A 25,719-nucleotide genomic window follows, 5' to 3' on the forward strand; every position below is an offset into this window, starting at 1 on the left:
TTTCAGTACTTCCTTGGATAGTAGGCACTTCCGTTACACAGAGGACGTGACTAAAAGGAACAAAACACTTATCTCTTGACGGCCAGCACAGCACATTTGTTGATTGATTTCATTAAGTGTATCAGCACATACTGGGCCTGATTCATTAAGGATCTTAACTTGAGAAATGTCTTATTTCAGTCTACTGGACAAAACCATGTTACAATGCAAGGGGTGCAAATTAGTATTCTGTTTTGCACATAAGTTAAATACTGACTGCTTTTTCATGTAGCACATAAATATCAACTTCGTGGAAATCTGAGATGGGTGGTGGACAAAGAAGGAAAAATTTAAATAGCCTTTAAATAGCCAATCAAGCCTAACGCTCGGCTTGCCTTGATAAAGCTACTAGTGAAACGAGCGTCGGCAGACGCCGCGTTCACTACTAGTGTTCCTACAAACAATTTATTTAATACTATGACCAGCAAATCCTCGTAGCTCATTTTTAGACTTCTAACCCACTAGCCTTAACACACCATCTCCGTTAAGAGTATATAGCTCTCCATCTATCACGCTGTCATTTCAGTGAGAAATTTACAACTCACTGTGTCCATTGCAAGTGATCATGCTCACGATAAGGGGACTGAACATATGCAAATGAATATGGAGGGCTAAACTAGCGATAGTTATATTTATGCTAATCTTTGGGTGGTTTATCCACAAGACCTGAAATTCTCAATGTGGCTCATAATTAAATGATCTAAATTAGTCACACTTTGTCACTAAGGGCTCAAATAGCTCTGAATAACGTCTTTTACATTTTACCCAGAATCCATCTGTGTATTAACACATGCAAATGAGGTTGGCAGACTGATCTCATGTCCGCTTATTGATTCTTATGTTGCCTGTGTAAATGTGAACAGCTAAACAGTGTTTCCCTCAATTTAATATAATGTAATAATACTCAATATTAATCTAATCCATCTTCATGAATGGGACCATTTGAGGATGATACACTTTTGCTGCATAAAGACCTTCACATGCTCATATGATCACCTTGATTAAATATTACATCGATTAGCAGATGTGTAAATGCATGAGTTATATGCTGCTTATGTATCATGAATAAACAGCATTTATTATCTCTATAGCTCATGAAGAGTATTTAGAATCCCTCAGTGAAGGGTCTATTATAGTGGATAATCAAAAGAAGGTATATTCCTAGTATACGAGGCTTTCAATCCAAATAATTATATTGAATATTTAGGACACGTATTCATGACCTAATATATGGTACTAATATGATTTAAAGCAGTGACGCGGCCTGACAATTTGTATTGTCTATTTTATCAGTTTATTTTTTTCTTCAATTGCATCTCATCTACACTTTTTAATATTTCGCTATTAGAATTTTTATGTCAAGTTTATTCAATAAAGATATATTTAACAGTAATTTTCAGACAATTTCTGGTCCATTTGAGTGCCCCATATGATCATTTCTGGTTTCTTTTGCTTTCTATTTATGGGTGGTGGACAACCCTGGTTGAACTGACATGGAATGACCCTTATGCTTATAATTATATAATTATAGCAATCCCTCAATACTTTAAAAGTTATTTTGCTTTAATATATTTTAATGTCACATTCCTTTCTTACTTGATTTCATTAATTAACTGCTTTGTCTGTGAACACTTCTGCAATGAATTACATATTTAGTAGGTGGTTAGCTTGATATCTGTTTAAATAGAACATGTTCTCCACCCCTTTGCTTCATATCCTTCTGATGAAAGTGCATATAGCACTGAAAGCGGTCAAGGTCCATATGCCTGTTTATTGATTTGAATATAAATATTATTTTTGATTGGAGAGGATCCCTTGCCATGTAGTAAGCTTATCAGTATTTATAGTCTTGTTGTCATTCAGTCATATATGACAAAATACGATATTGAACTCTTTGGAACTCCTGAAAATTCAGTACTGTCCAGCTGTATCAAGTGATTTTTGCCTTGTGAAGGTAATGTGCAGTACAGGCACTAACTTAGGAAGAGACAAGTTTCTCATGCACCTCTGAGGCTTAATCTATCTGCCACATGCTAAAGAACTACCAGCTCTATTTTCATTTGTATTGGAGATCATGTGATTGAAATTGTTTAATACATCTGCTTGAGACACATTTAATAGTTATTAGCACTGAGGATCTAGCAGAAATTGGCTCCTCTATTGAACACTACAATATTTGTGAGTAACAATATACATAGTTATCAACACCTGTGAATCATTCACGCTGCTTATAAAACTGTCAAATTGGAGTATTTGTGTGTGGATATTGCTGCATTCTGCACATGAGGAGGACCTCTCCTTAGAGACTATCTTTACTTTTTTATTACAACATTTTTACAGGCTTTATTTTCATAGTTATGATATCAGCTGACTTTTTGTTTTTATTATTATTATATTTTGTTTATCAGAACTTGGATAAAAAAACTGGGAAATGCGAGAAAGGAAAATAAAGAACAAGAAATCACATTACAAAATATTGATCAGTGATCAGATCATTGGTTCAATTTATTTGCCAGGAGTGTGACTTATATTATGGCTTGAAATTATTAATTAATAAGGAGATAGGCAGTCACTGGCACAGCTATATGGGTTATTGTCTTCTTGGAATATAACAGAATCTCTGGCTTCTAGAGCCTCACAGGACCACGGGGCTCGCCTAAGGACAGAGTTGAAAAGGGTATGGAGGTGGGTGATAAGAATGTTTGGAAACTTTGTATAACAGGCAACTGAGAACCCATCAGCTACTGGGGCCTAGCCTGATTTCTATGATTTTATAGTCCTAGTAATTTCCTTACAAAAAATCTCTAAATTAAGATGGGTTGTAGATTGTGGTACGTGTTTAAAAAGATTTGCATTTTTCAAAAAATTAATTATCAGATGTATTTGGGAGCCCTTAGCTGACAGAGCCTGGGGCTGTGGCAGGTTGTATAGCTCATTGTATTTTTCTGACACACTGACCATGCTACTGTACATTTACCAAAATGCTCATTTCTATGCAAGATCTCTGTATTTACCAAAGCGCTCATTTCTCAGGAAGAACTCTGCATTTACCAAAGTGCTTATCCTTCAGTAAGAATTATGCATCTATCAGCAGACTCCTGAAGACATTTCCTTCAACACTCCCATTCTGCAGTAGCTTGGGTCCTGCTGGTATCATCAGTCTTGTAGCTGAGGCTAGCCCTGAGTCTCTAGCGCTCATTTCCAGTTCTGTGGATCTGTGTTTGGGTTCCAGGCATGTAGCCAGCTCGCAGTCATGATTTCTCCACTCATGGGTGTAAATTTATCAAGCTGCGTGTTTGAAAAAGAGGACATGTTGCCTATAGCAACCATTTAGATTCTAATTGTCATTTTGTAGAATGTACTAAATAAATGATAATTAGAATCTGATAGGATGGTATTCGCAACATCTCCACTTTTTCAAACCCGCAGCTTAATAAATTTACCCCATGGTCTCAGTTCTAAATTCTGAGTTCCTGTTTTCAGTTTTAGCTTATTCTGTTCTGACTTCCATGGATTGAATGCCTCTGAGTTCCCAGTAGTAAATTCGAGCTCCATGTGCTTGGTTATAGATGCCAGGGTTAAACTCTCAATGATTGTTTCCAGATTATTACAGCGGATTCCAGTTCTTTATTTCAATGCAGACTCCAGTTCTAGACTTTCATATCTGCTAGTGCTACTCTGAACCCTGGCAGTTTATGGAGCATACCTTGGCATTCCCCAGATGCGCAGAGGGTTTATCAAGGCCCCAGGTTCTATACTCCTGCTTCAGCAACACCAATGGTCCTGATTTGAATCAACAAACCAAACAATTGTGACAAGTGCATTGCAGCCTAACCCTATGGTGGATTCTAAGGATTTACAATTTATCATTGAACCCAGCTCCCACAAGGCAGCAACATAAAAAAGAGGAAGCACATCTCTTTCCAACTACTTTCTCTAATTTATAGTCTATATATATTGACTTCACAGTGAACAATTTTGGGGCTGATTCTGAGTTGACTGCACATGCATAAAAATTACACTTAAAAAAAGGCGCATGTCAAAATAGTCTATTTATGCTGAGGAATATACATCACAAGATGGGTCCAGCTCTGCATCAGTAGCCTATGCCTCAGGTTTACATCTGGCATACGTCAGATACACTGATGCTCATATCAAACATGAATGTACAGTATGCCTTATGCTGTATTTCAGAATTCACACGGCTCTTAATTAACAAAAGACCCATTACATAATATTCTACATAAATAAAGCATTATTATTTCTGATTTACTGCCTCATCCCATTAAAAACTGGTTAGGTTTATTTGGAACATGATTATTTCTACCTTATTATGTATGTATCAATTCTCCATGTATTAGTCATTTACAATGTTATGTGACTGCCCCAATTAGAACCAATAAACACATTTTTTTTTACCCTCACTAATAACACCTAATGCAGACTGTATTGCTAGTACAACATCCATTAATGATGTTGTTTAATAATAATGAAACCATCCAAACTATGTTCAATGAAACAGTGAGATTTGAGCAAAAATAAAAATTCTTTAATTTAAATGTTATTTTGTTTTTAATAAACTGTTATACATTTTTTGAGAACATCAACATACAGTGGATCTAAAAAGTCTACACATCCATAATGAAATTGCAATTATTTTTTTTTTTATTTTTTTGAAATTGCAATTATTTATAATGTAAAGCTTGAAATTAAGATAAATCATGTAATACCTTTTTCCACTTTTACTGTTACATTGCAAACAAAAAAAAAATCAAGTGAAAAACAAATATTATTTTTTTATGAAAAATAAGGGAAAATAAAAACCTAGGATTCCTTAGTTGCATAACTGTGACCATTGCCTACTCTTCTGCCACATTCTCACCCACCACCACCTCCTGTTGCCTATCTTTTAGGGCCACATGTGCAGACTTCTTTCTGCATTTCTGCTCTATGATTCAGACAGGTAAAATAGTTTGTTTTTTGGGTTTTTTGTTTTGTTTTAATAACTACACAGCTCTAATATACATTTATGTTAAAACTAAAAAATGTAGTTTTTTTTTAGAAAAGGAAATCAATACATTATGTACTGCTTTTACACTCTTCTCTTTGTATATATTTGTGTTTTGTTATATCGCATACAAAATCCTTGAACAAACTTTATAAGGGTGTGGCCATAATAAATTATTCACAATAACTAATCCTAATAGTAAAATGATGTTTCATATGGTTTTGTTTGCTTAAAGTTTTTAATCTTAAAATTATCAATGACAATTACATTGCATGTTTCCTTTTTGGGCATGGGGATTTATTTTGAATGCAATATTCCAATTTCATTGAGGATTTAGGGCTATTTTACATATTCTAAAACTAACAAAAATTCTCATGAAAATTAATTGCTAACTGCCACCTACTAATCTTCCTTTGCAGTCCAGAGAGGTGTTCAGGCTGCCTCCTCCTTAAATTGGTCCACTTGTGTTGCAGTTGGGAAATGAAACATAATGTGACCAGTTGGTTGTTGTTTTATTGAATAACATAATCTTGAAGCCTGTAGTTTTCTTCCATTGACTTCTAGTTCTTCTGGCTCCTCCACAACAATCTCTACCTCCTCATAAAAATTCATCCCATTCTTAACAGTAATTTTATGAAATATGGCACACAGACCAATAATGTCAAAAACAACATATGACAAATACCTGAGGACTCCTCCAGACTGGTCAATAAAACAAAAATTGGCTTTGAGAAGGTCAAATCATTGAATTTCCCACCTGGTGAAGGCATGTGTGGTATTGTATATAATTTGTGGTTTTTGGCTGGATGTAAAATAGAAGTGAGGAGCCATGGTCATAAAGGGTAGACACTGTCTCCTGAAAGTAGAATAAACACACTTTAGACAAAAAATACTATGTGTAGTGCAATTGTATCTTACTTTAAGATCAATGAAATTTGTAGCTTCAGAGGAGGGAGAAAATTATCATAAATATTTTTTTAAAGGGAACATGATTCTAAAAAAGGTTAACTGCATTGTGAAAATATGATTAAAAGATGTGCAGCAGTGTGGCAACTATAGTGCTTTATGTCTGTTAATGCTTACATTACCAAAGTCATATTCTCAAATATCTATTAAAAAGAATATTATTACCTAATAACCTTGCATGTTAATTTTGCTTCTGTGATAATCTCTGCCATATTACTGAATTCATTGTACAATTTCAAAAAAGAAAATAAAATGTGTTCTACAGGGGCACTCAGAGATTATCATTTGATACTTGAACAACTGATAATCATTGAGTGCCCGAGTAGAGCAAATTTTCTTCTCTTTTTTGAAATTGTAAAATTAATTATATCATAATGTGTGGGTGTACCCCCCCTTGATTCAATATTTTATATAACTGAAATGTATCCTATGTGAAATACAATAACATATAAGGGGTAAATGATTTACTTGGTGCGGTATGATTTCTAAATATAACTTAATACTGAATACCTCAAAAGGAAACTTGGCTACAATGTTATGGATGAGGAGCGATGTATCACAAAAAATGTTTCTGGTACTCAAAGATGGATATGTATCATTCCCGTGGTACAAGGGCTACACGATTATCATCTACTGCCACTATGACATGCATAAATTTAGCAATATTTGAAATTGCTGCTTTAATTACAAAAGGGATTCATTATGCAATGGCAACTGTCATTCCTGTCATTCCTTCATGCATTAAAGGAATGAATTATTTGAGTACCTGAGTAGAAGCAGTCTGGGACAATCCTTCCACCACAGCTACTGTGGGGTGGAATGATCTAAATGGACAGAAATTTAACACAGCCAAAAATTTTGTCAACAGTAATATTGCTGTGTGGATGCTGAATGTCTGCACAATTACTAAATTTGCAATGATGACAAGAGCTGAGAACCATTGTGTCTGGCATCCCAAAAAGGCTCATACATGACCTACAGCCTTGTGTCTTTGTTACAGAGGTGATGTTGTCGTCACAGGATGACTTACTATGCCAGTTTAGAATAGCTGTATGCTACATGTCAGAAAAAGGTAAACAGAAATTGCATCTAAACATTACCAATACATAAGGTAGAAAAATCTTAATGTTATCTTAAATATTACTAAAAGTTGATATAGGTATGTCATTGCAAAGCATGTATGGTAGATTTGCAAAATAGAGACTGCATAAGGTTTGCATGGCTTTTATAATCCAAGAAAATTGTACAAAAAAATAATTACTTGTAAAAATCCTGTGTTTTCCAAAGCACAAAATATATGTTATACCTGTATATAACTCTAGTGCTGTGTTGGTCTGACCACAGATAGCAAAAAAGTTACACAAACAGCTGCTCATTCCTATAATACAACCATGAACAATGAAGGAATCATCCAATCAGAAGTGACTAGTGTTACCAATCATCATCATCATCAGCATGTATTTACATCTGTCCTCCAGTAAGAAGGCTAGTGACAGGCACATATGCATATCCATTCTGGTCTGTTCATTTCCAATTACACAAACATACCCTTACTGCACTTGACCTATGATAGACCACCCGTTTCCTCCCCCCATTCTGCCTCTCCAAGCGTAAGGAGGTACAAGTGTCAGATATGATCAAGTCTGTATACATACTTTTCATGCATTTTTTCTTTTTGTTAACATGGGCAGTAACAATTAGTGTATTTTATGAATGAGCATGAGCCCTATTAGGAACAAAACCGCAAAAGATTGCAGTAGGCTTGCTAATTCAAAATGTTTTTGCACCCAATTTTAAATTGGTGCAAAATCAACTTACTCTGTCCTCTACATGAATTAATCTGTTGTTTCATTTATTTTAATTTGTACAATTTTATTTATGAAATATCTCATTCAAGACAGTGTTATATCTTTCTGCTAATAGGAGACTGCATTGGACTGAAATGAAACATTCAGGAATAGCAGCCTCAGAAAGCTAATAGCATGGTAGTTGACAAAAATGTCCATAATTTCTTTGAACAAGTAGGAAGCATTGCATGGAAATTAAATACATGATACAATAAGCCCCATATAAATAGTAGAATAGTAATTTAAGAAAAACACAGATAACCTCAGACAATGTAGAAAATGTAGGCAGTTCTAGGGGACTTGGAACATTAAGGTGTTTGCTTATATAATGGCTCTAGAGAAGTGAACAGCACATCCACATACAATTCTTAAATATTTAGCAGATTTGAAAACCATGCCTAATGTGGCATGCTGCAACAATTAGCCTTTATAATTACAATAAAAGATAATTCAAACTGAAGTTATTTATTATTATGTATTCATATATATAACTTTTATTTTTAATTAAGTTATAATTCTTGACTAAAACAATAATTGATTTGTTTTATTAATATCACTGAAGCAAAATTTTGGGACAGCAATGTGTTGCTTTAGATGTAACATGGTTGTTTATTCCCTAAAATTAGTAATGCAATTGCAAACAATATTTACAGGATGCAGAATGTTTCTGATAGTAAGTATATACCAGATTCCACCATTAAATATCAATTTGTTCCTCTGTTACCAGCTTCAGCTATTTGCTAGCCCTGCTCAATGCATTCCTTATTGTTACTTAAATCTGCAAGGCATACATTTTATGCAAAACAAGTGTTTCACTTGTGCAAAAAAACATTATTATATGAGGAAATGTATTTTTTATAGCATATTAGATGGCAGTGTCAAATCTTTTGTTTGTATTGTCTGTTTCGCTTTACCACTGACAGACAATATTGTTTTTTAGAAAGTTATATTACACTAATTTGCTACTTTTTTCTTCACTGTTTCTTGTTCTTTGCTCCAATCTATTATCAAATACTAATCTATAATCAATGCCATCATTCACAAGTGCACATCAATTGATTAATATCCTTTTGATAATAATACAAGTAATTATCTGCATTTTCATTCCTCTCTCTTCCTTTGTCTCATACCTTAAATACTCATATAATAATCACATCATTTGTTCAGTATAATTATTTTGATTCATTAAAGTTTTGTAATATACTGTAATATTATTGATGTATTTGTGAGGTGTCCTTTTTGCCTACCTCTTTCTATTTTCTCACATGCTCAGTCTGTCACGCTTTAAAGTAAATCACAGCTATGGAGCCCGGGATGTGATAAAGAATAAAAGTGTTTATTGATAAAAATACAGATAAGTAGTACGAACAAAATAATCCTGAAACTGTACAGGAACATCTGAGGTTACTGGATATTGATTGCAAGGATTACTACGGATGGAGGTGTAATGGTTAGATAGCGAGAGATCTGGAGTAGTCATGTGAAGTCCAAGAACACAGGAGAATCAGGAGAAAAAAGAAAGGCGGAAGTAACAAAAGAACAATGACCAGCACAGGAAAGAGAGAGAGGCAGGCATAAATAGGGAACACCCAGATGCAGGAGAAAATTGGTGCAACAGCTTAATCCTTAGTAATGATAAAGGAGAAAAGGCACAATAGCAGTACCTCTGGTAAAGAAAGGTACTGCCAGATAAACATTAATGTAACAAGGAGAAGGCTAGGACCAGACAGCACTGGGAGAAGCCTTGGACCGGACAGCTCTAGGAAAAATCTCAGACAGCACCAAGTGGCGACTCAGGCAGAACCGTATAAAGTGGCAACTCAGGCTGAACTACATGGAACAACCGTATCTAGCGACAATGTCTCTGGAGTAGATAGGAGAGACAGAAGCCATAGAGAAGGCTGTAAGGAATGCACCCTTTTGGTAGCAGGCTATAGGGGCTGAGCCCTCTCAGAAGCAGGCTGTAGCTCAGGAACAGAGACAGCAGCTGACAACTCGGAACTGGAGACAGAGGCTGGCACCTTGAAACTGGAGGCAGAGACTGACACCTCAGAACTGGATGGCACCTCAGAACGAGAGGCAGAGGCTGGCACCTTGGAACTGGAGGCAGAGACTGGCACCACGGAACTGAAGGCCGAGGCTGCCACCTTGGAAATGGAGGCAGAGGTTGGCATCTTGGAAATGGGCAAATCAGAACAGGAGGCAGAGGCTGGCACCTCAGAACTGGTTGGCACCTCGGAACAGGAGACAGAGGCTGGCACCTCAGAGCTGTAGGCAGAGGCTGGCACCTCAGAGCTGTAGGCAGAGAATGGCACCTCGGAACTGGAGGCAGAGACTGGCACCTCGGAACTGGAGGGCAACTCAGAACTGGAGGCATAGGCTGGAACCTCGGAGCTGGAGGCAGAGACTTGTACCACAGGACAGGCAGCAGGAACTGGTACCTCAGGACAGGCGGCTGGAACTGCTACCTTAGGACAGGCGGCTGGAACTGGCGCATCAGGACAGGTGACTGGAAATGACACCTCAGGACAGGCAGCTGGAACTGGCACCTCAGGACAGGTGGCTGAAACTGGTGCCTCAGGACAGGTAGCTGGAACTGGCAGGCAAGGCATCATCTCAGGGACCAGAACAGGCTGTAATGTGGGAACAGGAAGTGAAGCGCAAACAAATCCAGACTGAGGAGGGGATAAACAGAAGATGGTTCTGTAGGTTGTCGTGGTCTGCGGAGAGGAAAGTCTTGTAAAAAGTGTATATTGCTGGCATAGTTATTTCGCTTTTCATCCAACCAAATCTACAGATTTAATGTATACTTAATAAAATTTACATTTTCATTTATGGCCACCCCGTAGTGCCCCTGAAATACCCATTCATTTTCTCCTCTTGATCTGATGCTCTTATGTTATGTGTTGTATGCACCCTCTAAAGGAAAAATTTCCTTTTCCCCTAAATAATTAAAAATATATTATATATTAAGGGGAAAGGTGTAGAAACTTATACTTGCTGCAGTGACTCTCTCCTCTGTTCAGCTTTTATAAAGGAGATATGGTTCAATACTGACAAATGTACATGATTCACCCACAACATATTCCTCTCTTATTTTTTCAGTCTCCTTGCCATTACTGAAACCTGTCTCTCTCCATCTGACAATGTTTCTCCTGCTGCTCTCTCCTATGGGGGTATAGATTTCAACATTCCCATTGATAATACTACTAGCACTGTTACCTCTACACATCATATGATTATATCTGTCAGTGGACATTATCTCCAATCCTTTGCGATGAACATTTCCTGTACCAGATGTTCTCCCATCTCTGTGCCATCTCCAGTTTCTCCATCATACATTCCCATTCTCTGACCATAAACTTCTTTCTTTCTACCTCACCTTGTCTCCTGCATCTCTATCATGCACACACAGTGACACCTAAATGGTCTTGACTCAGTCCTCTTTTCATCCTCATTCAAACCATTCTTCTATTTCTAGCCTGTCCTGCCCTAATTTTGAAGTTGCTTTCTACAGCAATACACTTACAGCACCCCTAGACAAAGCAGTTCCAGTCCCCACACATCGTGTTATCCAAACCCTGCAACTCCAAACAGACCAGCTATCTGCAAAAATTCTCCCATTACACCGAACGCCATAGAAAAGATCTCGTTCCAACATGAATTTCCTTCACTACCAATTTTTCTTGTATTTTATGAATACTAAACTTTTCATTTGCTGAGGAAACCTGCTTTACATTTCTATTATCATCATCTATTTATTTATATAGCGCCACTAATTCTGCAGCGCTGTACAGAGAACTCACTCACATCAGTCCCTGCCCCATTGGAGCTTACAATCTAAATCCCCTAACATACACACACACAGACCGAGAGAGACTAAGGGCAATTTAATAGTAGCCAATTAACCTACCAGTATGATTTGTTTTGGAGTGTGGGAGGAAACAGAAGCACCCAGAGGAAACCCATGCAAACACAGGGAGAACATACAAACTCCACACAGATAAGGCCATGGTTGGGAATTTAACTCATGACCCCAGTGCTGTGAGGCAGAAGTGTTAAACACCAAACCACCGTGCTGCCCAACTTCCACCCAGTCTATCAACCATTGTTGCCTCTTTGCCACCATGAACTTGCTTCCCTGCTCACTCCCACTAACCTCTTCTTCCTTCACTGCTCATGACTTTACCAAGTACTTCAAATGCAAAATCAGCACCATTCATCAATAGATCTTCCCTCTTAAGAATCAACAACCTCAACTACCTTCTCCTGCACTCATCTTTTCCTTCACTCAGTTCTTTCTCTCAGTTACTGCGGACGAGGTCCTCTTAGTTCACCTTTAACCTGTCTCATTGAAACCTTTCTATCAAATATGTGCTTATCTCTCCTATACTCGAAAAAAATATCTCTAGAATCTTACAGCTACATTTCTCTCCTCCCCTTTGCCTAGTTCACATGGTATGTATGGGGTCCTCCATTATGTACAGTGAAGCCGCTTTTGGGATTTTAGTTTTATAAGAGCAGAGTAGGAGCACTTGGAGATTGTCACCCCATAATTCCACCCAATTTTGCTCCAGGGACAGCAAATTAAGTGTTATGCCACTGTTTGTGAGATATATAAAAAATACCAAGAGTGCCCATAGATAACAGAGAAAAGTAAAGAGCGAAAAATGTTAGGTCCTGGTTCAAACATCATTGAGATACAAAAAAAGTAAATTTAAAAAAATCAACATTTCTTGACAATAGAGTTTTATATGGGTTAAATTACCATCAAATTGAGTAAGTGCTTTTAAAGGTTCTAGCGAAAAACCATTTCAACACCTAACGCGGAGGTAAAGTTGTGGCAACACTCTGTAGACAGGCCAGGCATTACTATTCGACATCAGCCTAAGGCTTTGAGAGTACCACTGAGGGCTGGTGCCAGGTATTGTGTGGTCTGCTACCACCTATAAACTAGAATATACTCCGGGTTATAAACTAGAATATACTCCGGGTTAATCACTCCATAAAGAGCACGGATGACACGCCCATTATTTCCCCTCTGATAGCCAGAAGTCACTCACTCTGAGAGGCAGTTGCAGGACCTTCCCCAGTTCCAGACTACAAAATGCGCTGTGTAGAAATGAAAGTGCACAGAGGGTAAATGACATGTGATCAGTACCCCTCTGACTATTCACAATCCAAAATACAGATGCAGGTACACACTATAGGCATTGAGAACATATTAGAGACAGGCATATGTTTAACTTTTCAGTAATATCAACTCTAAAATATCACTTTTACAATAAGCATGAAGTCCACCTTTTGATCAAACTTGATGCCCATGCACCACATCAAGGTGACCTCTTTCAGATGGGTATCTATTGACTGATCGGAGGTAGGTAAGTGTGGATGGATGGAGGAATTAATATAATTGGTGGAAAGATAATGTTGAGGGGTTTAGATAGGATTGGAAATTAATTATGAGGGTGAGGGGGTTAATGATCTTAATGGTGCACTTTTGATGAGGCAGAGAAAGATAATGATTAAGAGGTCAATGAATATAAATGGGATTAATGAATGATTTTGCAATTAATTAATTTTGGGGATGATAAAGTTAATGATTAGAAACATAGAATTTGATGGCAGAGAAGAACCATATGGCCCATCTAGTCTGCCCATGTTTTAACCTACGGTAACCTCAAACCCTATTTGATATCCTTATGTCTATCCCAAGCATGTTTAAATTGATCTACTGTATTATCATCTACCACCTCTGATGGGAGGCTCTTCCACTTATCCACTTCCCTTTCTGTGAAGTAAGTTTTCCTCAAATTTCCTCTGAATCTATTTCCCTCCAATTTCAGTACATGTTCTCGTGTTGTAATACTTTTCTTCCTTTAAATAATGTTTCTGTTCTGTACCTTGTTAACATTTGAAAGATATATTTGAAAGTTTCTATCAAGTCCCCCCTTTCCCTTACTTGCTCCAAACTATACATATTGAGATCTTTTAGTCTTTCTGGGTATGTTTTGAGCTGTAGACCATGCACCATTTTAGTTGCCATTCTTTGTACAGTCTTCAATGTATTTATATCCTCCTGGAGATATGGCCTTCAGAACTGAACACAGTATCTTAGATGAGGCCGTTCCAACGACCTGTACAGGGGCATTATTACTTCTTTCTTTCTGGTACTGTTTCCTACCTCTATGCAACCAAGCATCTGACTTTCCTGTCTCATTGCTTTGTTTCATTGCTTACCTGCCCTTAAGTCACCTGAAATAATGACACCTAGATCCCTTTTCTCCTCAGTAGTTTCCATTATGGTGCCATTAACACTATATTTAGCCTTTGGGTTTTGAGACCCAAGTGCATGGTTTTGTATTTTTTTGGCATTAAACTGTAGTTGCCACCTCTTGACCATTCCTCTAGTCTATAGTACCTAGATCATCAATCATTTGTTTTACCCTTCCTGGTGTGTCCACCCTGTGGCATATCTTTGTGTCATCTACAAAAAGACATACGTTCCCTTCAATACCATTTGCAATGTCACCAATATAGATATTAAAAAGCATTAAGCCAAGTACAGACCCTTGTAACCTTTCCCTCCTGTGAATGCACTCCATTTACTATATTATGTTTTCTATCCTGCAACCAAGATTTTATCCATTCAACCATCTTAGAATCCAATCCCAAACTTTCAAGCTTATTTAACAATCGATGTGTGCAAAAATCTTACTGAAATCCAGATAAGCTACATCTATACCCCACCATCTATAACACCCCCTTGATCAATTACTTTAATCACCCAGTCAATTAAGTCAAGAATATTTGTTTGCCATAATCTCTCCCCAGTACTTCCATGCTTTGTAATGTGTGAGGACAAAGGAAGATGGTGTAATGTGTTGCTGACTTATAGTTACAAGCTTTTTTTCCCTTTATTTTGAAATCTAACATTTGGAAACCCCTCTCTAGAAGTCCTGCTTTTTTTTCCCCCTGGGACAGAGTTCTGCATCAGACATCAGAGCATTTGGACTGCCACCTTACCTGACAGCCAGAGGGAGGTAAGTTATTATTTTTAGTTTACAAAAGACAAGTGTGTGAGGGTTTTGGTACTGGGGGATGGAGGAGGCTCTGTCTATAGCTAACACATGGACAATATTAGATGGTACTTAGAACTTGGGAAATACTGATTTTTTTTTTTGTATGCTATTTTCCTAACAAGACTAACCAGGGAAAGTTCCTAATAAGACTCAGCAATCAGTCAATTGTAATTGAACTAATATCTAAAAGGGATCTTTTGAAACAGGTAAGAGGTTGAAATTCAGACCAATAATTTGAGATTGAAATATAAAAATATTGATTTCCTCTGGTATGCTGCGATAATTATTCAATGTTAGTTTTTAATATGTGGGAATTCTGAATAAATGTGTGTTTTTTTTTATTTAGAGTGAGCCAATATCGTCTTTCGTTTTCTGTCATTATTGAACAAAATGGTCTGTAACTGTTATTAATGATAGGGTATCTATTCTTTATATATGGTGTTAAGACTGCCTACTGTTTACCACACATACTGTCTACACTACAGCACTGTTTCTTTTTACCTTTGTTTAAGCTTTGGAGAGAGTTGCATTTGCAAAATAAACACTGCAGGTCTATTAGACTAAATTATAAATAGAAAGAAAATGTCCACAAAAGGTAGACTATTCCTTTATAGATAGTTTATTTTACAGTTGCAATGTGAACAATAAAATAATGTTTCATTAATTATTTTAGATATGTTTCTCATCCAAAACCTCTTTTAAAGCTAAAACTTTCCCTTAATTCCACTCATGTTGTTTTCTGATATGATTTTCTGGAGAGTTAGCTTTCTATGTAATTTTTACCTGTCTGGTAAAGCAATCATGTTGTTACCCTTAAAAATACACAGGTAACATCCCATAACATTTCCATACATTACCCTTCAGCCTTTTTACCCCAGCGATAGGGTAGTGAAAACAGATTTTTTTTTTTTAAGCACGCATGCTACAATCTCTGAGGCCAAGGGAGAGATTTTACTTGCCAAATGTTTATTCAGCAATAGGCAATCACTTCATAATATAGAAAAATACAAGCTGCTACTGTACATCAGAAGCATGCCATTTAAACATTTATTTTCACTATAATTCATAAAATGGCAACACAGAAGACATTTTATACATTGTGGGCCTCATTCCTAAAGAACCACAAAGCTAATGCAATTTGCACTTTGCAGATCTGAAGAAACACTTCCATTTGAATATGTATGAATAAGTATGTCTATAAGGCACTTACTGTATGCAGACAGATACACCACACTGCAGAATATGCAGTATGCATATGTGTAATATAAAGTTCCATCAGAACACACAGAAAGAAAATTGAATGTATTAACACCTGTTAACACTGTAATCATTAATAAAAATACATTTAAAAAGAAAACAAATATATTGTGAAGGATTTCCTTTCGGCCCGTCGCAGGTTGGCTAAAATATGGAACGCTTCACGAATTTGCGTGTCATCCTTGCGCAGGGGCCATGCTAATCTTCTCTGTATCGTTCCAATTTTAGTATATGTGCTGCCGAAGCAAGCACACTCAAGCAGCTAAGCCCCAAGGTTTATATATCCTGCCATGTGCCTCCCCATTGAACTTAGGGAGAGTGAAAGCTTAACTCCCATTGGGTGTAAAACCCTTTAGAACACTGAACAATGCAAATGACAGAGGTAATGACTGGTAAAGAAAATCAAACTTCCTCCCAGGAAAGAGGATCCCCCAATTGCTGGCTTCCTAATGTCCCAAAAGGGAGTACGTTATGCAAATCAGCATCTGAAGGTTTAGTTCTTCTTGAACCAGGGAGTGTCCGAGAAGGATCTTATTATTGCCTACTTTACATAAAATATATTATTATAGCTGCTCTTTCTTGCAAACACATATTCTGGCACACATACGCATCCGTCATCACTATCAAACAGCACTGTAGCTGGTGCAAGTGATACGGTAAAAACTCACGTACCTGAGATGCCCAGAGTTTGAATTGGATGAATGTGCGTGCAATATACGCTTGCATGTCCTTACTGTGCATTGCTTATGTGCATATACCCCTTCCCTCACCCATTCCATCCTTCAAGTTGTAGGCTGTCAAAAGTGTTATTTGTGTTTGAATTTGAATTACATGCACTTGCACTCACTGGTGTAAAGTCTGTTTCTGATCATGCGCAGAGCAATTTCACACAAAATACGGCACACAAAGGGATTTATGTTACTTAATGAATCAGGCCCTGTATTATTAATTCTTGAAAATGCTTTGCTGTACTAGGTTAATGTGTAAAATTATTATTTAGAAGATGTTACTAGATTAAACAAAAACACTGTATATTGTGTTAGAAACATTAGTGTTCTAAAAAGTATAGTTGTGTCCCTTTAAGTTGTTATATTTTGTACAGTCATTTTGTGTGTTTAAAATAAATTACTTTCAGAGATATAGACAGTTTTCATTTTATTATGAATCTGTTCAATCTCTTCTGCTTATAAAACCATTTGTCAACTTATGTGGGTGTAAGTGGGAGAATAAATGATTCATTTTTATGATGTTTTGAATATTTAGGTACTCAAAATGCTATATTAGTCTGCGTTTCAAGGAGATTTATTACAGATTAGCAGTCTTTAAAAATGCTGTTGGTTATTGTCTCTTTTCAGTACATTATAATTAATTGGTGCAAATTTAAACACACTTAAAGCAATTTAGTTTCATGTCATCCAGTACACTGTAAGTTATTAAAGTTCTGTTTGGATTTTGCTAACCCAGTTTACATCTATCAGGATAATGAGTTTTTATAAAATACTTAGGTGTCTGACATCTTTATAGCAGCGGCTTAACCTGTGATACTTATGGTCCAGTCTTGCCCTCGTATGGTTGCAGGAGTGCATGTGTCCATATGTAAGTGCCTTAAACTAACAGCCTTGTATAACTTAGACACCTGTTATAGGTTTTACTTTTTGACCTGGGTTCGATTTTCTTATTGGTTGCTTTGTTCCTGACCATTGTTCCTTGTTGCCTTCCCTGACCTAAGTGCATGTTTTGTCCTCGATTATCTATCTGCTGATTTATTTTTTAACTACTCCAGTCCTTTTGTATATTAATCAGCATATGTGACCTCTCTCATCCTTGCTGGTTGCAAGTCGCACCTATATATCAACTGCTATAGCTACCTGTATAAGACCTATAGGTAATCAAGTACAGGTGAAGTGCCACCAAACACATTAACATCTATGGAAAAGGGGACTGCTGAAGGCAAACACAACAGCCTGCTACACTGTTTAGAAAGGGATGTTTATATATATATATATTCAAATTCTGTGAATTAGCAGCTCCATCATTTTGTAAGTGACAGCAATCTCACTCCATGATAGTGCTGAATCTGCAGCTAACCACAGGATGTGATGACATACCATGTCTGTATTGCGCAAGGAACACGTCCATTAAGGTTTCCGCCTTAATCGTCTCGATTTCATTGCTGTTTGCAGTTTGAGTTGAAGAATTTCAATCATTTTCATACATTGTGTATAAGGAACCTTAATCTGACATGTTAAACCATAAGGTTTTTTGTCTATGGAATTTCGTGGCTTTTTGTAAAGTGAAAATATTGATAATAAAGTTATGAACCTAGAATTTCACAGCAGCTAACAATAGTGTAAACTAGATGGGCCAAGTGGTTCTTCTTAATCCCTAATAAACAAGAGTGTTTACATTGCTCTACTATATTAGCCTCTACCACCTCTGTTAGATGCCTGTCCCACCTGCCCCCTACTGTTTTGATAAAGTAATTTTTCCTCAGGTATCCCCTAAACCTTGTACCCTCCATTTCCAGTGCATGTCTTTTTTTTCACATATCCCCAACTGCCCACCAGCTTTGTAACCGCATGCACACGTCACCGCCGATTGCACCAGCATTTATCTCATGTTACCTCCTGTTTACCAGTGTCTCTCACTTGACACCCCATTCTCACCAGCTCTATTTTCACTTGTCAACTCCTTTGCACCAACACATCTTTCAAATGTCACTCCCTGCGCACCAGCTTATGTTACAAATGTATGTATGTGCAGGCAGGCAGTGATGGGATGAAGTATGTATGTTCTGGCAGGCAGGGCTGCCATTAGAAATTGTAGTGCCCAGTACCAATGAAAAAGACAGGGCCCCCCCTCCCCGCCGCAACAACTGCCCTCCACCCCCACTGAGTGCCCCACCACCCCTGGATAGCTTATGTTTTGGGGCAAATGTAAAATGCCCAACCTCCTGTCAACTCACGCTATACCCCCTCACCTTCCACTACAGGGTAGCGGTAGGCAAAAACAAACTTGCTCTTAATTTAAAATCCAACCTCCTTCACTCCCCCCCCCCCCATCCAACACATACCACTGTTTATTTTCCAGAGCTTTACCACGGGAACATATCAAGGTTAAAACCTTATTACAACTTTCTTTCTTTTTACTTTGGAGAACAAAAATTTTCTTATATTTTAAAATTCATTTCAGTTTATACCTCTCCCTGTCACAATTTTGCACCCCAAAAATGTCATCCTATAAATTCACTTTAGAAACCGAATAAATAAATACATAAATAAATAAATGGTGATGACAATGAGGACGATTCATGTCAATAATTGGCTTTACTTGCCCTTTGATCAGTGTGATGTTATATAAAAATTGGTTGATTACATATTTAAAGGGGTTCCCAACCTAGATGCAGCTTTAATGCATAGGTTTGTACATGCCCATCTGCAATATTTACTCAATAAGTGGCATTATCTTTGTGGTTTCCTCTGCCCTTCTTTGTGTTTTGTATACAGTAGTATCCAAAGGACAGTTCTGTGTCATATCCAAGGGCAAAAAAAACAAAGTGCTTGAGGTAAAAAAACAGATATGGAAGATAGAAAAGTAGGAAGTGAAAAATTGAAAAGAATGTATTTAGTGCAACCTGCAGGAGAATGTGCACATTTCAAGTTGCCAGAAAGTGAAATCAAAACAATAATTATATATAGAATGTTCTGTGAGCTACACGTGAATGAAAATGAACATTTGAGGCATCAGTCAATAGAACAAAGCATACTGCTTACTCTGCCGGAATGTTCTGGATACTCACAGATTTTTAAGAGTCCTCCAGGATGCCAGGTTGATTAGACCACCTCCTTTTCTGAAGTGGGCAGGGCCTAAATGGCTCAATGTAATGAGAGTTGCATCATAATTGCTCCCGTCATCCACTACGGGTTTCCAAACATATCTGAACTCCCAGAGGTTCAGACAGTGGGCATGTATGGAAGAAAGTCTGTTGTATATTTATAAGTCCCCACTAAACACACCTTTATCTCAAGTTGCTAAAATTGTTCCACATATATTGAATGTTGCCAGTATCTCTTTTATCTGATGAATAAAGCTGATTTAGTAATTTTCTAGTGCTAAAAGTGAACTTTTCGTTTCTAAAATCTGATAAAACCCATTAAGGACAGTTACTGCTTTTACTGTATAATGATTGTAGGTATGCTACAAATAATAACTTGCCATAAATTGTGTACATAATAACAGCTAAAAGTTACCTTCAACATAACCTGCAAATTGCCTGATAATTACATTTACAATTACAGTACTCATTCATTAGCAACAAAATCTCAAAACAAAAGCAGGGAGTTGGCTGTGTTTATGTCAGCACAAAGATTAGTGGCATAGTTAATGAGTGATGTAAAACATTTATAAAAAGTCAAATAAAATTACTTATTCAGTACAAAATGAAAAAGATGTTGATTGCAGCAGCCCCTTTGTGTGACCTCACACTGACAGGGAGAGGGGGGGAAATCACATGATCAAATGGGTGGGCCTTTCCCCTGCAATTTATCTCCGATGCTGCTGTGTCCTCCCCCATGTCCCTGATGCTGCTGTGAAGTTGATTGTGGGTGGTGGAGACCCTTTTTAGGGGATTTACCTTGGACGTCTGCGCTTGATTTGTATTTTGTGGTGCTTGTTGCTGCTGTTACGGATACTCTGGGCGTTCCAATTCCCGTGGATGTAGATTCTTGTATTGTAGTTTCTGCAGTGGCGCAACCTGGGGTACCTATAGTGGAGAGAAGAGGGGTGTGGCAGAGGGAGAAAAGGAGAGGGGGTAGAGATAGCAATAGATGTGGTTCAGACAATATACTTAGGTTCTAGTGATTCCAGCAGAGTGATTATGGCTTGTTTGCAGTTTTAAATGTTATAGCCTTTGCGCTTTGTGTCTATAGCTCTGATGCAATGTATATTGTGAGTGGTTCTGTTTACCACTGAATGTAAATAGCACTAGTTTTAGCTCTGAGAATTGTAGAGGATGATTGGTAACCTTTATAGCTCTGTGTTTATAACTCTGTGTTTATAGCTCCTGTTATTGGGGTAATAGCACTAATTAAAAGCACTGGGAATTGTATTTATAGCTCTTGTTTAAAGCCCTTATAAATTGTGGTAATGTAATATAAAATATAGTGTGGATAAATAGATGTTAGTCCTATGGGCTTAGGTGTGTATATAGATGGTCTTGAAAGAAAGGAGATTGGATATCTTTATAGCCGGGGGCAGGGAGGGTGGGTGTTAGAATCCCTCTCCTAAATGGCTATATAAGATGCTGTGTTATAAGATTGTGGTGGGTGCTTGTAAGTAGCGGGATTGCGTGTGTATACAATGGTGTCTAGTGTGAGTCTCGTGGGGGTGTTGTGAGTATAATGGTGCTCTTGCTTAAAGTTGCTCTTATAAGAACAGTTGTTTTATTGCCTTAATAGGCTGGTGTTAATGACCTGGGGGAGAGCAAGTTCTCCTTTGTTTCTGAGGAAGGAAAATCAGTAGCTTGGCAGAGCAGCTTCCTGTTTAGGCAGGGAATGCCGAACCAGGCCCCCCAACAGGAGAAGGAGGGGCTGTTTTCTTCTTCTTGGGCAATTGACACTGATGTGCCTCACTTCAACACATCTAAAACACCTGCGACCAGTTGCCAAACCAGGTTTTCCTCCCACCCCCGGAAAAGGTCCAGCAACAGCTGGTTTGGTTAACAGGGAACTCAGGGGCGATCCTCCAGGTTGCCTCTCTTTCCATGTAGTTTACCCTGGCACTCCCCAACTTCGTTACAGGAGACATGGTAACTGTGTACTTGTCGGCCAGGCTAGCAGCTGCTTGCGCTGTCTTAGGGTCACGATCCACAACCCATTCCCTCACCTAAGCAGTGCACAGTGTGAGGAACTTCTCCTGGAAAATAAGATACTTTAGCTTATCATAGTCAAGTACCTGCAATCCCTCAATCTATTGATGCATCATGGGTGATAATTGCGCTAACAGTCCGGTATAAGTATCAGAGGGACTGCACCTTTACTATCAAGGTGCCTCTTGGTCTGCAGTAGTGCAGCATTCGACAGCCTCTTGGAGTTTCTGGATCAGCTGCAGCGAGTTTGCAGGATCAGCATCCTTCAGCTGTTTGAGAGCAGTATGAAGGTAATTGTCCCGGATAGACTCCCTACTTGATTGATCAGAGGTATTTGTGGTAATGTCCAGTGCTGACTGCTCCACTGAAGCAGAGAGGTTTTCTCCACTGTCTCCTCCGACTCTTAGTTTCTGATCAGCCCCAATAAGCGCTTCAATCAGTTGCTCTCAGTTCCTGCCAGGGACAAAAACAGTTCCTCTTTCAACACACAAAGCCAAAAGCTCATCTTTTTTCATCTGCTTATAGTCAGGGAACATGCTGGACCTCACACTTCCACCAAATAAAAAATAGAAAGAAAACAAGAAGGGGAGTACAGAAACTATTTGCGCAGTATGTCTTTTAAAATTTTGCAGGCCTTGAGCATAATATCCAGTCAGTTAGAATCACACACCACTATTATACTTAAGTTCTTATGATAAAAAGAAATATATTATCAATACCACCAAGCTGCAAACCAGTTTGTCACAAATGCGCAAAACTGTCCCAGAAACAGCAATCTGAAGAAGCTGGCAGTTACCTTGTTCACTTAGCAATGAATGCATCTTTTCTGTCACCACAAAAGATTTATTATGGTGACCTTACGTTCACCAGAACCACCTATTAATGTTTTACACATAAATGATATACTCATGTAGCATGAGCCTCCCTGGGCTTCGTAACTTCAGAAAGAATCACAGAAAACACAATAGATTAAATTTATTTAACCTGAAAAATGGTTCCAAGGCTTAGTTACAAAAATTAATAACAATACATACAATATGTTGCACAAATAAGTTTCAGAAAATAAAATAGGAAATAAAATTACTACTTACTTAGTTGAGACCTGGTGTGTGAGGAAACACAATTGAGAAATATGGAATATCTCAGTCTTGACAGACCTCCTCATTAAAATGCACAAGTTCTTGTCTAAGGCAGAATATTTTAAACCCTTCTTACATGCTCTTCACCCCCACCATAAGAATTACATTTTCAATTAAGTCAGATTGATTCCCAAAATGACACAGAGCTTGCCAAAGTAAATTGTCTATCACTAAGATATATGTTTGGGCACCTCAGAGAATCTCTCACCTCTGCTCGAGTAGCTAGATGGTTTATAACTTTGAGTCTTCAAACTCCTCCATGATCTTTATCTATCCCAGGCCTGGCTAGTTTAAAAAAAACGTACATAGGTTCAAACTCGTGTCATCTAGCAAAACACACGTTGAGATTACAGTACAAGGTTACATACAATATACATTGTCATATATGAATTCAACAGAAAATAACAATCAGTCATTAGATATACTACATAATCGTCCCAACATGGATCCAAGAGTGGTTCAAACCATATTACAATAGGCTCAACCTCAAGAACTTAAAATCCATTTAGAGGTTTTTGGTTTCCATCATTAAAAATAAATGACTCATTAAGAATGTTTCTTCTTCAACATAATATTGTTCTTGCAAAAAATGGCACTGAGAAATGTAAGTAGACTTCAGAAGCAAAATAGATCTTTAAGAATTATTTATCTCAGCCCAAGGGGTAAATGTATTAACCTCCGGTATCTTTAAGTCCCGCGAGTTCGGCGTCTTCAGCGCTTAAATTTAAAGCAGCGCTGCCTTGTAAAGGAAACTTCACTTTACAAGGCAGCGCCACTTTAAATTTAAGCACTGAAGACGCCGAACTCGCGGGACTTCAAGAAACCGGAGGTTAATACATTTACCCCCAAGTGTTGTATCAAAATGGTACATAAAAAATGAGATCACGGACCTCAATATGCATGTCATATCAAGTATGTACATTATATAGCTCTTAACATTGGGACATTCCTCTTCTGATGTATCACAAGGTGTAGCTAAGTTCCTCTCATAAATCTGAAATATGTCAAAACAAATTTAATCCATGAATGTTTAAACATAATGATTAGTTGCAAATCCATTAGAGACAAATATAAAATAGTTGACATGTTTTGCACTAAAAACATTCAACTTCACCTCCTCTTTGCTAAATTAGGTCTTAAATTAATTAGTCTATACAAAAATTTGAAGTAATAGATCTTGCTAAATATGGTCTTGAATTACCCTTCACATACAGATCCCCTTATACTTCTCATATATATCTTAATGCATTCAAGGACACAAAGTCCCTCTTCTTCATTTTTGCCACCGCCATTCTTTTTGAGGGTCAACCTTTAAATGAGTTGAAAAAACATTAGATTCTAAGAAGATCCATATTACTCAACAGTAAAGATCATGGGTTTTCACTAAACATGTACATTTGAAATGCATAAAAATAAATTTCAATGAAAATATCCTAAAACCCCAAAGTAAAGGGTCCTCGGGTCACTCCTAAGGGAGAGGGAGTAATACCTCACCAGTCCAGATTCTTCTTAGTTGTGTCAATGGGCAATCTAATGCTTCTAATGGCCTAAATGTGACTGAGTAATCCAGTACCATTGAACACATTCAATTATATGAGTGCTATTAAAGGCAAAGACCACAACTATCCTGCAGTCAGTGACTGAACCAATTGTGACTGTCGTGAAAATAGAGAGCTTGCAGTTATTTATAAGGGATAAATCAAAACTGCAGTGTAAAAAGTTGTCTCCAATGAATCCATGGATCAATTTAGCTGTTAAAGTGTAAAGTGTGAAGACAGAGAGTCTGATGTAAATGGATTTGCTGGCTTTGCACGTCTCAGTGTGAGAGGTTAACCATGTCACCTGTAGCAGCTTCAAAGATCTCTTGCTGTTAGTCCTGGACACTTGAATAGACTTGGTGGGGCCAATCACAGCTGGAGATCCTTGTAGGCAGCATGTGAAAGCCTGTACAGGTATATAGAGATATGACTTTCAAAGGAAAATGTTGTCATAGTTCATATTTTGGGAAATCTGGGTGCCACTCCATACTGAGGAGCAGAAATCACACCAGGGTTTTGAATGACAGGTACGGGTAATATCCGTGAACAGCTAAAATCACATATCTTTGGAAAAGGTATGTCACATTGTCATAACTCCATCATGTTTGGAATTTAAATGTGCAGGAGATTATGACTGGTTTATTGAAGGGGGAGTTATGTGACTGGGATATATCTGTGAAAAGCTGAGACAGGTCAAAACTTAGAAATAGTTTTAAACAGGCCTTAAATGGCACCCAGGGGACATCCCTGCCCCTTATTGGCATTAAACACTGCCTCTGTGAAGAACATCCCATTTCATTTTGCTTAAAAAAATCTGTGTTGGGAAGGGGCAAGGGTCAGACTTTTTGGGGAAATCAAGCCACATTGATAAGCTGTCCATCTTCCTAGCCAATTCGTCATGGCGCGGATTATGCAACTCAAGTAAGTGCTATTCTGAATGTAACCCCTTTTATTTTAAACTGTTTTACTTGTTATGT

The 25,719-nt window shown here is 37.6% G+C and overlaps 1 non-coding gene across 1 annotated transcript; it reads right to left on the reverse strand.

Annotated features, from left to right (window-relative positions):
* Positions 1–16,344: 16,344 nt before the first annotated feature.
* LOC142142286 (U6 spliceosomal RNA) lies at positions 16,345–16,451 on the reverse strand. Its single transcript, XR_012689200.1, has one exon. It is a non-coding gene; the product is annotated as a U6 spliceosomal RNA (small nuclear RNA).
* Between the last annotated feature and the right edge of the window lie 9,268 nt (positions 16,452–25,719).

This window comes from Mixophyes fleayi, chromosome 2 (assembly GCF_038048845.1).
Source record: "Mixophyes fleayi isolate aMixFle1 chromosome 2, aMixFle1.hap1, whole genome shotgun sequence".
In the NCBI taxonomy this organism is placed as follows: domain Eukaryota; kingdom Metazoa; phylum Chordata; class Amphibia; order Anura; family Limnodynastidae; genus Mixophyes; species Mixophyes fleayi.